General features: G+C 42.3%; 1 protein-coding gene across 10 annotated transcripts in view; it reads left to right on the forward strand.

Moving 5' to 3' along the window:
- Positions 1-2,531: 2,531 nt before the first annotated feature.
- The window catches only part of SPOP (speckle type BTB/POZ protein), an 83,345-nt gene continuing 67,793 nt past the window's right edge, over positions 2,532-18,083 (forward strand). For 6 of the 10 annotated variants that reach the window (XM_077968662.1, XM_077968660.1, XM_077968663.1 and 3 more), the window contains exon 1: positions 2,532-2,705. The gene's annotated coding sequence lies outside the window, so the exon portion shown is untranslated. Of the gene's footprint in view, positions 2,706-12,637; positions 12,697-18,083 lie in introns of all 10 variants that reach the window. The other 4 variants (XM_077968661.1, XM_077968658.1, XM_028835498.2 and 1 more) reach the window with 3 other exon arrangements.

Here is an 18,083-nt window from a genome sequence, read left to right on the forward strand (position 1 = left end):
TTCGCTTACTGCAACCTCTGCCTCCCAGGTTCAAGTGATTCTCCTATCTCAGCCTCCTGAGTAGCTGGGATTACAGGTGTGCGCCACGATGCCGGGCTAATTTTCGTATTTTTAGTAGAGACGGGGTTTCACCATGTTGGCCAGGCTGGTCTCGAACTCCTGACCTCAAGTGATTCGCCCGCCTTGGCCTCCCAAAGTGCTGTCACCGCACCTGACTGATAAGTGAAATCTAACTGGAAAGTTTCAAGCATCTGCCTAATAGGTGACACAGGCTCTTTTTGTTTTGCAGTGGGGCAGGTACAGTCACTACATCATTGTAGAATTTAGGATCTACATTTCTTGATAATTCTGACTGAAAAATCAGTTGTATAAACTCTAGGAGTCTGGAATGTTTTGTCCGTGATTCCTAGGAGATTTTAAACTGTGAGATTGTACGGCTTGCTTCTGTATTTGAAAGTGGAAGACAGCCTGGCACTGTCAGGGGCTTTTTTTTTTTTTCCCAAACCCCTGGGGTTTTGCTCATGGGCTCCCAGACTTCCCGACTGAACAGACTCACCAGCCACCTGGCACCAGAACGCATGTGGCAGGAGACAGTGAGCACTGTCTCCTAGAGACAGTCACATAGGCCTGGGAGACAGCAGGGCTCCCGGAAGCTGTTCCCAAAGCAGGGCCCACACTGTCACCTCCCAATCTACAGGTTCATTGGGTTGCTCTCGTATCCAATGCTGTGTGTGTGTGTGTGTGTGTGTGTGTGTGTGTGTGTAATACCATTCCAGCAAGAAAGAGGGAAAATGACCACTCTGGATTATTTGGCTTCATTAAGAATATTAAAAACTTTTTCTTTTTTTTTTCTTTTTCTTTTCTTTTTTTTTTTTACAGACAGGATATCACTTTGTTGCTCAGGCTGGAGCACAGTGGCATGATCATGGCTTACTGCAGTCTTGAACTCCTAGGCTCAACTGATGTGATACTTCTACCCAAGCCTCCCAAAGTACTGGGATTACAGACACAACGTAGTAATAATTTTTTTTTAAGACAAGGTATTACTCTGTCGCCCACTTCGGAGTGCAGTGGCACAATCAGCTCACTGTAACCTTAAAGTCCTGGGCTTGAGGGATCCTCCTGCCTCAGCCTCCTGAGTAGCTGCGACTACAGGCAGGTACCACCACACTTGCCTAATTTTTTTTGTAGAACAGAATCTTGCTTTGTTGCCCGGGCTGGTTTCCAACTCCTGGGCTCAAGGGATCCTCCCACCTCAGCCTCCCAAAGTGTTGGGATTACAGGTGTGAGCCAGTGTGCCCAGCTCAAGAATAATTTTTTAAAAGTCTGAGCTAAAAGAATCATAACAACTAATACACAACACTAACATTATTACTGTAACACCGAGACAACTTTTTTTCTCCAAGGGCCAAGGTGATCCGAGGCCTTTTCTTTCACTCAACTCAGGAATCACTTATGGCCCATTGGGGCTAAAATGTGAAGCCAACAGGGAACTCAGGTGTCCAAGGCAACAAATTGTTACTGAATTAGCTTCCTTTTATTGATTGATTGATTGAGACGGAGTCTCGCTCTGTCGCCCAGGCTGGAGTGCAGTGGTGTGATCTTGGCTCACTCCAAGCTCAGCCTCCTGGGTTCATGCCATTCTCCTGCCTCAGCCTCCTGAGTAGCTGGGACTACAGGCGCCCACCACCATGCCCAGCTAATTTTTTGTGTTTTTAGTAGAGACAGGGTTTCACCGTGTTAGCCAAGATGGTCTCAATCTCCTGACCTTGTGATCCGCCCCCTTGGCCTCCCAAAGTGCTGGGATTACAGGCGTGAGCCACTGCGCCCGGCCACGCCTGGCTAATTTTTATATTTTTAGTAGAGATGGGGTTTTGCCATGTTGGCCAGGCTGGTCTCGAACTCTTGACCTCAGGTGATCCACCCACCTCGGCCTCCCAAAGTGCTGGGATTACAGGCGTGAGCCACCATGCCTGGCCAGCTTCCTTTTAGTTAGGTCACCTATATCGCCTACCTTCCCCTGAAAGGATAGTCCTTGTTTTTGTTTCTAAGTGCTAAATTTTGAAAGTTACCTAAAAGGGTCTCTAGCATCATCATAAAGTCCAAAAAATATTTTACCGACAGGGCTGGCTTTTAAAAAATGAGTTAATACATATAAGAGTGGTTGGTACTCCATAAACTGCTTGCAGACCTAAATCGCTGTTGTGAAATGCCTTTAATTGTTACGCTGCCCACTCCCACCCTTGGCTTGCTACGCCTCTATTTGGTCGTCGCACCTCATCGCGGCCTCCTACGCCCCGCACGCGACCCCCTCCAAGTTCCCGCCTCTTTTTACTCAGGCCCCTCCTTCCACTCATATCCCCGGGCCCTGGCTTGGCCCCGAGACGCATGCGCACTAGGGAAGGTAGGCGGAGTCTTAAGGACGAGGGAGGAGGAGCAGGGAAACCCAGGGAGGGGAGGGGAAGAGAAGGGAGTAAAGGGGAGGAGGCCGCGCGGGGTGGGGCCCGGCGGTACGCGCTGGCTGCGTCGACGTGCTGACGCCATGACGCCCCGGCCGGTGTGTGTCGGTGTGTGTGTGTGTGAGTGTGCGCGCTCCGAGTGTGTGTGTATTTGTGTATCGGCGGTCCCGCAGGTCCCGGATGTTGCGGACAGTATGAGGCGAGCGCAGGGGGACGGGGACCAGCAGCTGTCGCCGCCGCTCTCAGGTGAGTGGGGGGAGGAGAGTCGAGGGAGGGGGTTGTCCTGTCGGAGTGGGGGGGCACCTCCCTGAAGAGGTGACTGACCCCCACTGCCCCCCCACCCCCCGCCACACACATATACTCTCCTCAGTCCCATTTCCTACACCCGGATTACGTGGCCTGCGAATGCCAAAGCCGAATCACCCGTCCCTTCTCCCTATCTCAAGCATTCAGGAGACACAAACGCGCCCCCTGCCTTCAGCCCCCCCCCATCATTTCCCAGCCCCATCCCCCTTGCCAAATAGTGAGCTGTCGCCTGCGGCGAGATGGGTGACTGCGCATGCGCGAGTGTGAACGAGCTCGGGGTGCTTCTTAGCTGCCCCCGGGGCGCATGCGCATCGTGGTGTTGCAGGGACCTGCGGGATAAAGAGCCGGTGGAGCACGAGTCCGCCTTCTTCCCAGGCTGTGGGCTAGACTTGCTGCCAGATAATGAGCCTGTTGCTCCTGCCCAAAAGGGAGAATTTAAATTATGTGAAAGACTTACGGACAAAGCACTATTCTCATGTGGTGTTGCCCTAGAGACTCCCAGGCTACAAACGCCTCCCAGAGCCAGCGTGTCCCACACTGACCCTTCTTTTGAAACTGTCACTGCGTCTTCTAGTTGTAGGATTACTTTTCCATTCCTATACTCCATCGTCGTGCTTGTACCTTTTAGTACCAGTTTACCCTAAATTTAGGAGTAGGTGCTCCATTCCATCACTTGTCCTGGCAGGGGATTTTGGAAGCTTTGCTAAAGAAGACTAAGGGTCATAAAAGAAACTAAGTGAGGCATTTCATTTTAGTAAAATTCTTGATTCGCAGAACTAGATAAGACAGATAAAGGGCACACTCAGTATAAAGCTTAGGGTCCTAACTATAAATCAAGACATCAAGAATCTCACCTACCAGCCCTCTTACTTTGTGTGACCTATGTGCCTTTTTATTTGGTCAAAGATCTTCCTTAGCACTTTTAATTTTATCTGTACCTTATTGGTGCTCTGTGACGTGAAAACAAAGGCAATCTGAAACTGTTGGTGGACAATAACTTATTCAGTGGAGGTTTTAAGTAATGTGATGTTTCTTTCACGTTGGCAGATAACAAAAAGAAATGTAAATAACGAACTCTGAAGAACAATAGTATTTCAGTGATCTAGGACCTGGGTTTTCAGTTGGCGATTATACGTGACCCTGTTTTGGGATACTTTGCTGCTGCTTACCTCTGCCATCAAAACAGAGAGAAGATAAGCTCTTAATAGCAAAAGGTTTTCTAGATAACATTGAAATGAATAGCTAAATTGTTGTGGGGAGGGGAGTGCGAAAGGAGGGGCATTTTTTTGTGTTTTTCAGTTCTCCTTGCCAATCCTAGTCTCCTAGCTGGATAACTGGGAAGGGACCTTACTTTCAATTCTCTTTAGTTTGTATTCTTTGATGTTCTTCTCTTAAGGCTTTTTTGGCTGCCACTGTTAACTCCAAAACCGCTTGTTCTTGGGCCTTAAAGTATATGTATTTTTCACTTCCCCTTTTAACCCTGGCCCTTAAAGGGTTCAGCTGTCTTTTGTGCTGTTTCCTGTTGCCATGGTTACAGTTAGAACCAAGAGATGACACACAGGGAGCAGAGGAATTTGGGGTGCATGTATCTTTCTGGGAAAGAGCTGGAAACTCATCTTTTTTTCCTTTTTTCCTATTTTTCCTAAGGAGTAGAAGTTATTGTAAGACTACCCCACACTTAGGGTTGGGGCAGTTGGTATCCATTTGGTACTTTATTGATCTCTCCTTTTAGAGCTCTTCATAGTAGCTAATTTGGTATTTGGAGATGTTTACTGTTCCCTATGTCCATACTTAGGATAGGATAGGTTCTGGTAATATCTAGAAGTGAAACTATTGTAGTAAGTGTCCATCTTTCTTCTCAGTAGGTTTCAGCCATTAGGATGCTTCAATTTTTCTTTTTTCCTCTTTTTTTTTTTTTTTTTGAGATGAAGTCTTGCTCTGTCACCCAGGCTGGAGTGCAGTGGTGTGATCTCGGCTCACTGCAACCTTTGCCTCCTGGGTTCAAGTGATTCTCCCGCCTCAGCCTCCCGAGTAGCTGGGATTACAGATGAGTGCCACCATGCCTGGCTAATTTTTGTACTTTTTGTAGAGACAATGTTTTGCCATGTTGGCCAAGCTGGTCTCAAACTCCTGACCTCAAGTGATCCACCCCCGCCTTGGCCTCCCAAAGTGCTGGGATTACAGGTGCGAGCCACCGCGCCGGGCCTGATTTTTTCTAGAAACATTTTGTCTAGTTGAATTCACCGAAGCCTCATTTAAAATTTTGATGGCATGCAATGCTTTTAGATTAAGATGAATGTTGTTAAATAATTCGTACTGGTGCAGAGCCTTTTTAAAAAAATCACTCTTTAAAATGGGTAACACATGTACATACATATGAAACAAAATTCAAAAGGTACACAGAGAGAGAAGTCTTTCTTTTCTTACCATCCTCTTTATCCATGAGTTCCCTTTCCCAAAGGCAGCAATCTTGTTTATTCATCCAGAGACAGTATATCCTTTTACAAGCATATACACCTATATATTCTTCACATTTTTTGTTTTTGTTTGTTTTACGCAATAAGACATTATGCTTATTCTGCACTTCGCTTTTCTCTGTTTATCTTGGTGATCATTCCATGTAGTAAATACAGTCCCTCTTCCTTTTTGAAAGATGGCAGATAATTCCATTGTGTAGATGTACCATCATTCAGCCAACACTTATTGGACATTTAGGTTGTTTCCAGTGATACAGTTAATTCCTTGTATGTACTTATTATGTGTACGTGAGTGTCTGTTGGTTTAAATTCCTAGTGGACGCGCTGGATCAATGGGTGTGCATTTGTAATATTGTTAGATATTACTAAATGCTTTCCACAGAGGTTGTATGAATTTATATTCCTGCCAGCAGTGTGAGTCTGCCTGTTTTCTCACCAACACTATTATCAAAATTTTTGATATTTGTGCCGTCTTTTATCTAAGATTTTAAAGTTCATTATGTAGTTTGTTAAGCTTCACTGCACTGAAGAGTTGTGTATAAATACCTCACTGTTTTGCAGATTGGGGAGGGGTCATGGAGGATTTTGTTTGAAAAATAATGTCATGAGAATAAAGTCATATGTCTGGATAATAGCAAATCCATGACAATGCTAGGAAGACATAAAAAACCTATATTCCAATGTCTTCCTTTAACTCCTAGATGCTAGTTTCTCTGTAATTCTGTAAGCCTGTAAATGATTTATGATCTCCTTTTGATAACTGTGACTTTAAATTGTTCATCCAAGTGAACTGCTATTATTCTGGTGAGAAATTGAAAAGCTAATCTAGTTAGTTGAGGTCTGCCTTCTTGGTACAGAATACTGGTACTAGCATTTTTTAAGTCTGCTGATTGCAGAATACTTCACTATGAGCTTCAAAGAAGTAGAAAAGAATTAAATATGTGCTTGAAGAGAGTTTACAGTCTTGTTGGAAAACCTAGAAGAAATGGATAACTTTCTGGACACATGTAGTCTACCAAGATTGAACCATGAAGAAATAGAAAACCTGAACTGATCAATAATAGTGAGTATCAAGATTGAAGCAGTAATAAAAAGTCTCCCGTCAAAGAAAAAGCCCAGGACCTGACAGCTTCATCGCTGAATTCTGCCAAACATTTAAAGAAGAACTAATACCAGTTCTACTCAAACTATTCTAAAAAGTTGAAGAGAAGGGAATACTTCTTAAACTCATTCTGAGGCCAGCCTTACCCTGATGCCAAAACCAAAGATGTAATCTTTTTATTTATTTATTAATTATTTATTATTATCTTTTTTGAGACCGAGTTTCGCTCTTGTTGCCCAGACTGGAGTACAGTGGCGCAATCTTGACTCACCGCAACCTCCGCCTCCCTGGTTCAAGCTATTCTCCTGCCTCAGACTTCCTGAGTAGCTGGGATTACAGGCATGCAACACCATGCCTAGCTAACTTTGTATTTTTAGTAGAGACAGGATTTCTCCATGTTGGTCAGGCTGGTCTCAAACTCCCGACCTCAGATGGTCCGCCTACCTCAGCCTCCCAAAGTGCTGGGATTACAAGCCTGAGCCACCACGCCTGGCCCAAAGACATAATCTTGTTGTAAAGCCACACCTACTGAATATAGGAAATAATAAGAGAACAATTAGAAAACAAAACTGTAACACTAATACACTATGTTCCATGCTGAGAGGACCTTGTGAAGACATGATTAAAGGTTAAAGGAGAGTTCATTTGGGAGGCCTTCCTGGAGGAAGTACATTTGGAGCCCTTTTTTTTTTTTCTGTAATGGTTTAAGTGAAAAATTTTAGACATACAGAAAAATGGAAAGAATAGCACAGTTAACATCTTTATATCCATCACTTAGATTCAACAGTTGTTCACATTTTGCTATATTTACTTTATGTATGTGCACATATATTTAAATATATACATTTTTGTATTGCACACATCATGACACTTTACCCTAAAATACTTTAGATGTATCTCCTTAAAGCTTATAATAACTTGTCACAGTTAAGGCAATTAACAGTAATTCTCTAATACCATCTAATATCCAATTCATGTTCAGATTTGCTCAGTTGTCTTGAAGATGACACTTCTTTTTTTCCTCCAAACATGTCTCTTTAGTCTCTTTAAATCGAGAACAGTTTAGAAGCCACATGATACTGTTTTTTTTTTTTCCGAGATGAAGTTTCCCTGTCGCCTAGGCTGGAGTGCAGTGGCACGATCTTGGCTCACTGCAACCTTTGCCTCCAGGGTTCAAGCGATCCTCCTGCCTCAGCCTCCTGAGGAGCTGGGATTACAGGTGCCCACCACCACGTGGACCTGGCTAATTTTTGCATTTTTAGTAGACACGGGGTGTCACCAGGTTGGCCAGGCCAGTCTCAAACTCCTGAATTCAAGTGATCCGCCTGCCTCAGCCTCCCAAAGTGCTGAGATTACAAGTGTGAGCCACCATGCCTGGCCTCATGATACTGGTTTTTAAAGAGTCTGAGCTGTTTGTCTTGTAGAATGTATCACTTCTGGAATTTTCTGGTTATTTCCTCATAGTTTCATAAACAGATATTGAGCTCTACAGGTCTGATTAGATTATCGTTAAACATTTTTGATGAGACTACTTTGTATGTGTTTCTCTGCTCCTCGCTGCATCATAGGAGGAGAAACATGATGTCATACTGTCCCACTATTAATGATGCTGAGTTTGTTTGATCATTTAAAGTGATAAATACCAGACTCCTTTGTTGTAAAGATATTTTTCCCCCTTTGTAATTAGTAAGTTATCTGCGGAGTGGTGCTACTTTGGCATTGTACTATTACTCTTCTCCAGCAACATTTCACCTCATGATGATGATCTTTGCGTAAATCAGTTAATTCATTGGTTTTTGGAAATAGTGGTTTTTCTGATTCTGTCATTTCTTTTACACTGATTAGCTTTCAATCTTCTGTAAGGATTTTCCTCACCGGTTGGGAATAAATTATAATTCTTTTTTGTTTTTTGTTTTTTTTGAGATGGAGTCTCAAAAAAATTGAAATTGTGTGTTGAAATTGTGTGTTTCTTGCTCTGTCTCCCAGGCTGGAGTGCAGTGGAGTGATCATGGCTCACTGCAACCTCTGCCTCCTGGGTTCAAGTGATTCTTGTGCCTCAACTTCCCAATTAGCTGGGATTACAGGTGCCTGCCACCACACTCAGCTAATTTTTTGTATTTTTAGTAGAGACAAGGTTTCACCGTGTTGGCCAGGATGGTCCTAATCTCCTAACCTTGTGATCCGCCTGCCTTTCCCTCCGAAAGTGCTGAGATTACAGGTGTGAGTCACCACGCCCAGCCAATTTTTGTAGTTTTAATAGAAATGGGGTTTCACCATATTGGCCAGGCTGGCCCTGAACTCCTGACCTCAAGTGATCCTCCCGCCTCTGCTTCCCAAAGTCTTGGGATTACCGGCATGAGCCACCGTGCCTGGCATAAATTATAATTCCTACTAAAAAATTGAGATAAATTCTTAATTTTTTTTCTTTAACACTTTTCTGAGTAAGGAAATGGTACACTATCATCTCTAATGGTGGTAAATGAGTTTTTCACTCTCATTGTTTTAGTGTCATGGATTTTAGTTTATTCCATGTTTTACCAACATTTACATTCTTTTTGATGCTCACACTGTTCCGTATTTGGCCTGTGGGAGCCCTTTAAGCTTGGGCTATGAGTGCTTCCTTGCTTTCTGTCACAAGCAGTTCCTAGCTCACTTTGTATTTTTCCTTTCCTAGATGCAGAACCCTTACCCTTACCTTTATGTATATGACATTTTCTTCCCTTTCAGTAAATTATGAGGTTGGTGCAAAAGTAATTGCGGTTTTGTCATTAATGGTACAAACCGCAATTACTTTTGCACCAACCTAATAGGTTATTTGTCTACCATATGCAGCTTCTGGAACCAAATTCTAAAAACTAAAGGTGCTTTAATTTTAACCCGATGTACTTAGTGTTTGACTCACTTCTGTGTCACTGGCATTGCTGGATTCTGGATGTTAGAACTCACAGCTTCCCTTACTTGAATATTCTTCGTGAAAGGCAGTATCTGAAGAGAGCATTGACCACCCCCTTGTCCCCGCCTCTCATGAGCAAACTTGTTTTTTTCTAAGATGAAAGGCACACAGAATAAAATTTAGAGGTTGAAATTGTGTGTTTCTAAGCTTTGGGATGTGGCGGTTTTATTATTATATAAAAACATCTGTGTGTCTATGCCCAAGTATGTCTTCCCTTTTCCTCATCTCTACACAGAGTGTTATGTAAGATTATGCTGTAATCGCATTTTTTAAATTATCACTAGATTTTCATCATAAAAAAGAAGTGAGGCAAATTGTTCTTAATTAGGGAAAAATTTCAGATAGGCCGTAAACTCTGATATCTAGCTGTCTTAACTCAGGGTCTGGAACAGTGCCGAATCCTGTGGCTTTCTGTTATGTACTGTAGACTCAGGAGGAAAGTCAGGGCAGCCACAATGTTTTCTGAAAATTCATCACACTAATAAAGGTTAATACAAATGAAAGATACAGCAGAACTGCATTCTAAAGTGGGTTTCGGGGTAGACTAATTCCTGTCTTAGCAAAAAATGTTTTGTTAGACTTCTACAGTGTAGTGGTGTTTGAGTAATCTTACTGATTTCAGGTTACTCAAAGCCAGACAATAACAGTATTCTGATATTTATCTGAAATTCATATTTCAGTTGCTTTTTACCATTTTGTCATATTTATAAGGTTATTCTCAACCTGGTTTCATAACAATACTGGTCCCAAATTAAATCCTGCTTGTATATTCAGGGAAGCACACCTGTTTCTTGTGTTTGTTTTCAGGCATAGTGAATCTCTCTGAAAGGCTATTCTGACACATTTGCCAATAAGACCTAGTAGCTGCTTTTATTTTTGTTTTTGAAAAGCTCCCATTACAGGAAAAAGAAATTCTAAAGTACACATTCTTGAGGAAATGCTTAGGCTGTCATTCTTCCAACTATGGTCATGTTTTAATAGAACTTTAAAGGAGTTGCCTAGGTACTCTATGACAGAGCTGGTCATGCAGCTTTGGGAGAGCTGGATATAGACCTTAGGGAATTAACCATTCAGACAGCAACACGTTCTTTTTTTTTTTTTTTTTTTTTTTGAGACAGAGTCTCGCTGTGTCATCCAGGCTGGAGTGCAGTGGCGCGATCTCGGCTCACTGCAAGCTCCGCCTCCCGGGTTCACGCCATTCTCCTGCCTCAGCCTCCCAAGTAGCTGGGACTACAGGCGCCCGCCACCTTGCCCGGCTAGTTTTTTTGTAGTTTTTAGTAGAGACGGGGTTTCACTGTGTTGGCCAGGATGGTCTCGATCTCCTGACCTCGTGATCTACCCGTCTTGGCCTCCCAAAGTGCTGGGATTACAGGCTTGAGCCACTGCGCCCGGCCAGCAACACCTTCTTGATCATGAAGACCTTTATTCCTGACTTTTGATTTTCTAAAAAGCTGTTAGTGTAAATCTCCTTGCCATGTCAGTAGTTCTTTGAAAACCTCTAATCTCCCCTATCTATATATCTATTTATTTGTAACAGGAAAAATGTATGTGTGATCATTCATCTCCTCAAACTGAGATTTATGTATTCCTTTACTTGATATTTGGAAACAGATAACCGTGTAGAAATTTGCTGTAAATAAAAATGACAATTTTTCGGTGAACATCTTTTATGCTGTCTTAATTTTTTTTTTTTTTTTTTTTTTTTGAGACGGAGTCTTGCTCTGTCACTAGGCTGGAGTACAGTGGCGTTATCTTGACTCACTGCAACCTCCGCCTCCCGGGTCCAAGTGATTCTCCTGCTTAAGCATCCCGAGTAGCTAGGACTACAGGCATACACCACCATGTCTAGCTAATTTTTGTATTTTTACTAGAGACGGGGTTTCACCATGTTGGCCGGGATGGTCTCGATCTCCTGACCTAGTGATCCGCCCGCCTCAGCCTCCCAAAGTGCTGGGATTACAGTTGTGACCCACTGCACCTGGCCTTAATTTTTTAATTATAAAAGATCTTAGACTGGGCGTGGTGTCTCACGCCTGTAATCCCAGGACTTTGGGAGGCTGAGACGGGCAGATCGCCTGAGGTCAGGAGTTCGAGACTAGCCTGGCCAACATAGTGAAACTAAGCATAGTCTCTACTAAAAATGCAAAAATTATCCAGGCGTGGTGGTGGGCACCTGTAGTCCCAGCTACTTGAGAGACTGAGGCAGGAGAATCACTTGAACCTGGGAGGAGGCGGAGGTTGCAGTGAGCTGAGATTGTGCCACTGCATTCCAACCTGGGCGACAGAGCAAGACTCATCTCAAAATCTCAAAAAAAAAACCAAAACATATATGTAAATATATATGTGTATATATGTAAATATATGGGTGTGTGTGTATATATATCTTAAACATATAGAAAATATAAAGAATAATACTGTGCATATACTTATCACCCAGCTTTATAAAATCTTAACATTTTATTATATTTACCCCCAGATACTTTTTCTAGTAAATAGCACATTAATGAAATAGCAAAGCCTTAGTGTATTCCTATTCTCTTCTTCCCTCCCTCCTTAGAGGTAACACCTATCCTGAATTTGGTGTTTATTATGTTCTAACTGTGCTGTAATCCAATATGTACTATATACTCCAATCTATACCGTTCTTTATCTTAATATTTTTGCTTAGTATGGTTTTTTGAGATTTACTTATGTTGATACATGTAACTTGAGTTCATTTTAACTGCTGTTTAGTATTTGGTTGTATGAATATCTGTACCACCATTTATCCGTTTCCTGTTTAATAAACATAAGGTATTTCCAGTTTTTTATTATTATACATAATAAACAATCTCTTATTTTTATTGTGGTAAAAAACTTAATGTTAAATTTACCACCTTGGCCAGGCGCGGTGGCTCAAGCCTGTAATCCTAGCACTTCGGGAGGCCGAGGCGGGCGGATCACGAGGTCAGGAGATCGAGACCATCCTGGCTAACACGGTGAAACCCCGTCTCCACTAAAAAATACAAAAAACTAGCCCAGCGAGGTGGCCGGCGCCTGTAGTCCCAGCTACTCGGGAGGCTGAGGCAGGAGAATGGCGTGAACCCGGGAGGCGGAGCTTGCAGTGAGCTGAGATCCGGCCACTGCACTCCAGCCTGGGTGACAGAGTGAGACTCCGTCTCAAAAAAAAAAAAATTAAATAAATAAATAAATAAATTTACCACCTTAACCATTTTAAGTATACAGTTAGTAGTGTTTAGTATAGTCACATTGTTGTGCAACAGATCTCTAGAACTCTTTCGTCTTGCAATACGGAAACTCTGTACTCATTAAACAACTTCTTGTTTCCTCCCTCCCCCAGGCTCTGGGAACCACCCTTTTACTTTCCGTCTCTAGTAATTTCACTACTCTGGTGTAAGTGTAAGTGGAATCATACAGAGTTTGTCTATTTTGTGACTGGCTTGTTGCACTTAGCCCATTGTCCCCAAGGTTCATCCATGTTGTGGCATGTGCTAGGATTTCCTTTCTTTTAAGGCTGAATAATATTCCATTCCAGATTTTGCTTATCGCTTTATCTGTTGATAGACATTTGTGTTGTTTTTACCTTTTGGCTATTGGGAGTAATGCTGATATGAACATGAGTGTACAAACATCTTTTCAAGACCCTGCTTTCAGTTCTCTTGGGTATATGCCCAGAAGTGGAATTGTGGATCATGTAATTCTATTTCTGATTTTTTGAGGAAACTTCATACTGTTTTCCATAGTGGCTGAACCATTTTATATTGCCACCAGCAGTTCACAAAGGTGCCAACCTCTCTGCAGCCTAACACTTTTTCTTTTTCTTCTCTTCTTTTCTTTTTTCTTTCTGTTTTTGAGATGGAGTCTTACTCTGTCGCCCAGGCTGGAACGCAGTGGTGTGATCTTGGCGCACTATAGCCTCCACCTCCTGGGTTCAAGCGATTCTCCTGCCTCAGCCTCCCAAGTAACTGAGATTACAGGCGTGCGCCACCATGTCCAGCTAATTTTTGTATTTTAGTAGAGACGGAGTTTTACCATGTTGACCAGGCTGGTCTCGAACTCCTTACCTCAAGTGATCCGCCTGCCTCGGCCTCCCAAAGTGCTGCAGGCGTGAGCCACCACACCCGGGTTTTTTTTTTTTTAAAGGCTTTGGATATCCCTTTTAGGGCAGTATTTATTTTGTTAAAAAAATTTTTTTTTTGGTAATAGTAGCCATTCTAATGGGTGTGTTTTAATTTGGTTGTTTTTGTTTTTGTTTTTAGACAGCGTTTTGCTCTTGTCACCTAGGCTAAAATGCAATGACATGATTTCAGCTTATTGCAACCTCTGCCTCCCAGGTTCAAGCGATTCTCCTGCCTCAGCGTCCCAAGTAGCTGGGATTACAGGCTTGTGCCACCATGCCTGGCTAATTTTTGTATTTTTAGTAGAGATGGTGTTTCACTATGTTGGCCAGGCTAGTCTTGAACTCCTGACCTTAGGTTATCCACCCACCTTGGCCTCTGAAAGTACTGGGATTACAGGCATGAGCCAGCACGCCCAGCCCTTTAATTTGTTTTTAAACTTAATTTTATCTTTTATCAAACTGAGTTTTAGATTTTTTTTTTTTTTTTGAGATGGAGTCTTATTCTGTTGCCCAGACTGGAGTGCAGTAGTGCCATCTTGGCTCAGTGCCACCTCTGCCTGCCAGGTTCAATGATTCTCCTGCCTCAGCCTCTCAAGTAGCTGGGATTACAGGTGGCCCGGCTAGTTTTTGTATTATTAGTAGAGACGTGGTTTTACATTGTTGTCCAGGCTGGACTCAAACTCCTGACCTCAAGTGATCCGCCTGCCTCGGCCTTTCAGAATACTGGGATTACAGACGTGAGCCACTGTGCCCGGCCTTGAGTTTTAGATTTTCATGCAATCAGATTTATTATATTGTTCCTATATGGGGGGGTGTGTGTGTGTGTCTTCATGAAGGAATCCTCCCCTATATGGAGGTAATGGTTTCATCTTATCTTCTAAAAGTTGTTAAAGTGTGCTTTTTACCTTTAGGTCTCTAATCCACCTGGAATTTATTTTGATGTTTCGTGTGAAGTACAGATCATATTTTTTTGTTCATAAAGATAACCCTGAAGTATGGATCCAGTTTTCTTTCCATAAGGATAGTCTAGTGGCCGAGCATCCTTTATTGAATAGTCCATCTGTTCCCTACAACTTCATAATGCCACTAATATGTTTCCATATATATGAGAGTTTGTATCTGTATTTTCTCTATTCCATACCGTTGGTCTGTTGGCCTATCTTGTACTGGTACTGCAGTGCCTTAATTCTCATAGGTTTATAATAATTGTTTATATTTGATAGGGCAAGTCTCACTCCCTTGTTCTTTATTTTTCAGGCTTTCTGTCATATTGGTATTTTTTATTTATTTGTTTATTTTTTTTTTGAGACGGAGTCTCGCCCTGTCGCCCAGGCTGGAGTGTAGTGGCTCTATCTCGGCTCACTGCAGCCTCTGCCTCCTGGGTTCAAGCAATTCTCCTGCCTCAGCTTCCTGAGTAGCTGGGACTAGAGGTGCACACCACCATGCCAGGCTAATTTTTATTAATTTATTAGAGATGGGGTTTCAGCATGTTGGCCAGACTGGTCTTGAACTCCTAACCTCAGGTGATCCACCTGCCTCAGTCTCCTAGAGTGCTGAGATTACAGGCATAAGCCATCGCGCCTGGCCAAATTGGTGTGTGTATATGTGTATGTGTGTGTGTGTGTCTGTATTTTTTTTTCTTTTTGAGACGAAGTCTTGCTGTCGCCAGGCTGGAGTGCAGTGGCACCATCTCGGCTCACTGCAAGCTCCGCCTCCTGGGTTCACGCCATTCTCCTGCCTCAGCCTCCCCAGTAGCTGGGACTACAGGTGCCTGCCACCGTGCCTGGCTAATTTTTTTGTATTTTTAGTAGAGATGGGGTTTCACTGTGTTAGCCAGGATGGTCTCTATCTCCTGACCTTGTGATCTGCCCGCCTGGGCCTTCCAAAGTGCTGGGATTACAAGTATGAGCCACCGCACCCGGCCCCAAATTGATAAATTTTAATGAAGCTATTTGTTGTCCAATATATATTCACATGATGTATAACGGACTTTTCCTAAAGAAGAGAAGAATTATACCTTCCTTACCTAGTAACTTATCACTTGTTTTGAATGAGCCTACAGTTTCCATTCAACTTTTAGTTTTGTTGGAGTGATTTTATATAGGGATATCTTCAAATGGAAGGGAACCTTATTGTAATTTGGTGTCTTGTATAAGGACTGGGTAAAAGCATTGAAGTTTTATGGTGTCAAGGCTTCCTTGATCATAAGGAAATTAAACCTATTCAAACCAGTTCATATAAAAGAGTTTCTGATGTCACATGCAGGGTTGAAAAAAACATAAACTGGGGGAGATTTATCTGAAGGAAAAAGGAAATAGCTGTTGCAGAATCTAAGGAAAAGCTGAACAACCAAACCTCAGAAAAGGCTGGAACCAAAACAGTAGCGAGTTCTTCCGCAAGAGTTTGCGGACTCTAGTGTTCTGCTGTAAATAGGCTTTAGTCTCCGTGAGGCATAATTCAGATTCCTGGGGGAGATCTGATTTGGTCAGTTGAAAGGTTGATTTTCCCCTGAGCCAGATATCTGCCCCAGGTTCAACTCCAGTTGGGGGTGAGGAAGGGGAAGATTTTGGTACAAACAGAGCAGTTTTGGGAGTGGCTGGAATCAGAGGCATATTTTTCTTAGAACAGTGATTCTCACTTTTCTCAGGAGTTTTTACACTGGTAAAAATTTTTGAGGACCCTAAAGAGCTTTTGTTTATGTGGGTTATATACGTTGATATTTACTATATTAGATATTAAAATGGAAGACATTTAAAAATATTTGTTACTGGCCGGGCGCGGTGGCTCAAGCCTGTAATCCCAACACTTTGGGAGGCCGAGACGGGCGGATCACGAGGTCAGGAGATCGAGACCATCCTGGCTAACACAGTGAAACACCGTCTCTACTAAAAAATACAAAAAAACTAGCCGGGCGAGGTGGCGGGCACCTGTAGTCCCAGCTACTCGGGAGGCTAAGCCAGGAGAATGGTGTAAACCGGGGAGGTGGAGCTTGCAGTGAGCTGAGATCTGGCCACTGCACTCCAGCCTGGGTGACAGAGCAAGATTCCTTCTCAAAAAAAAAAAAAAAAAAAAAAATTGTTACTATAAAATAATAAACCTATCTCATTAACATACATAATATATTTTTATGAAAAAATAAGTTTTTGAAAAATTAGAAGAGTGGCTTTTTTACATTTTTGCAAATCTCTTAAATATCCAGCTTAATGGAAGGCAGCTAGATTTTCATATCTACTTTTATTCAGTCTGATGTGATAATTTGTTTTGATTGAAGTACCTAAAGAAAATATGGCCTGAAAGAACATGTAGTTGGAAAAGGGAGAAGTATTTTACAGCCTTTTCAGACAATTGTGCATATTCTTTCCTGATACTACACCAAAACTTGACAAGTGTTAGTTTCTTATAAATTAAGTTGCAGTATGAAATCTGAAATCATATTGATGTTACTGTTACATTAAAATCCATTAATCTGACTTGCACTTGAATGGATCTTTTACCCATATGTGATTTTAGAATATCGTGCTGCGGCCTTTTGGGAAATACTTGTTAATTGAGTTAAGCAGATATTCTAAATGTTTAAACATTTTATAATACAATATCAAAAAAAACTATATTAGTTATTATCACCACCCATTTCATCAGCAAAGTCTATAAGTATTGGGAAGCTGTCAAGTAGCTACAAGTTTTCTACAATTCTAGGTTTTCACTAGAAACCTGGATTTTATCATTGGCAACAAATACTTGTTTTCCTCAAAGTGACAGACTCCATTTTCAAGAAAATGTCTGCTAAATATTCATGTCTAAATAACCAGTTTGTTCTTTGTTCCAAGTAAAAGTAGGGTTCCATGGAAAAAGCAGCTAGTTAACTCACAGCTCAGAGTCACAAGTGCTTTTCCTGGAGACAGCCCATTGTACTTGAGTATCTTGCGGAAGTGCTTTATGCATACTTCCCTGTTTTATTACAGACTATTTAAAAGACCTACACTCAAGGGTTTAGATTTAATTAATAATTTTTATTGCTTCATCAAGAACATTCTTAAGTGCAAGCAATTGTTTTTTAAAAAATCACCTATGTGTGATGGCAAAAGACAATGACTGTAGCACAGTTCGATGTCATTACTCATGCTGATGAGTAATTGTTCATGCTGATGAGTAATAGCTCATGCTAGCAGTGGTCCCTAACCTTTTTGGCCCCATGGACCGGTTTTGTGGAAGATAGTTTTTCCACGACCTGGTAGTTGGGATGGTTTTGGGATGAAACTGTTGCACCTCAGATCATCAGGTATTAGATAACTGATAAGGAGCGTGCAACCTAGATTCCTCCCATTTGCATTTCACAGTAGGGTTGAGGCTCCTATGAGAATCTAATGCCATGGCTGATCTGAGAGGAGGCACAACTCAGGCAGTAATGCTTGCTCGCCCGTCCACCACTCACCTCCTGTGCGCCTGGTTCGTAACAAGCCATGGGTCGGTAAGGTCTGCAGCCCTGGGGTTGGGGACCCCTGTGCTAAGGCACCAGCAGTTTTACCCATTATTGCCTTTGTACTATCAGCACAAATATCAACATAATGAAAAAGGCAAACAGTTTCTTGGTATTGTTATGAAAATAATGTTGCCTTCACAGACCACTTGAAAGAGACCTCCAGGAATCTACTGGGACCACACTTTG

Source organism: Macaca mulatta, chromosome 16 (genome assembly GCF_049350105.2).
Source record: "Macaca mulatta isolate MMU2019108-1 chromosome 16, T2T-MMU8v2.0, whole genome shotgun sequence".
Lineage (NCBI taxonomy): Eukaryota > Metazoa > Chordata > Mammalia > Primates > Cercopithecidae > Macaca > Macaca mulatta.